This window comes from Sinocyclocheilus rhinocerous, unplaced genomic scaffold (assembly GCF_001515625.1).
Source record: "Sinocyclocheilus rhinocerous isolate Xijiao unplaced genomic scaffold, SAMN03320098_v1.1 scaffold4389, whole genome shotgun sequence".
NCBI classification, from domain to species: Eukaryota; Metazoa; Chordata; class Actinopteri; order Cypriniformes; family Cyprinidae; genus Sinocyclocheilus; species Sinocyclocheilus rhinocerous.
In genome coordinates, this window is record NW_015626367.1 from 114,543 (window position 1) to 115,319 (window position 777).

Sequence of the window (777 nt, forward strand, 5' to 3'; positions counted from 1 at the left end):
TCGTCGTGCCGGGACATGGCATCACAGTATGTTAAGGGGTGTAACATTTCCGTCACAGACTTGAGGTATTCGGCCAATCACAACGCACTGGATAGCTGGCCAATCACAGCACGCCCGCCGCCGCTCACTCTAGCTGCTGGCCTCCGCTCACTCTAGCCCTCCGGCCTCTACTTACTCTAGCCCGCCATGTGTTTCTTTGTGAAAGGGAAACTACTTTGTTTGGCCTTCCAAAAGAGGACACGACTAGAAATCAGTGGTTAAGTTGTATTTACAACACTGTTCCAGAACACTTCAACCCAAATATTCATTTGTGTGCAGCACATTTTATGGAGGACTGTTTACTGATCCTGGGAGAGTAGACTACAATGCCGGCTGTTCTGACACACAGACTGTAATTAGCCTGCGTTTTCATATTTAAAGAATTTGCCACTGACGATTAAAAGACAGTATATATCAGTAATTATGTCCCCACTGGATGCAACAAATGCCTCGTTTATAATGGGTTTTATTGGTTTTATTGGTTTTTGGTAACATTTCCGTCACATGCTTGAGGCATTCGGCCAATCACAACGCACTGGATAGCTGGCCAATCAAAGCACACCTCGCTTTTCAGACCGATGAGCGTTTCAGAAAGGCGGGGCATAGAGGAGAAACAATAATGTACAGTATGTGGAAAATAATGTGTTTTTTGAACCTTAAACCGCATAAACACATTTCATTACACAAAATACACAAAATAATGTTCTTTTTAGCAACATCATATGACCCCTTTAAGCA

At 43.5% G+C, this 777-nt stretch overlaps 1 protein-coding gene across 5 annotated transcripts in view; it reads right to left on the minus strand.

Moving 5' to 3' along the window:
- trappc8 (trafficking protein particle complex subunit 8) overlaps positions 1-777 on the minus strand; it is a 57,769-nt gene that overhangs the window by 14,156 nt on the left and 42,836 nt on the right. The window lies entirely within an intron of this gene.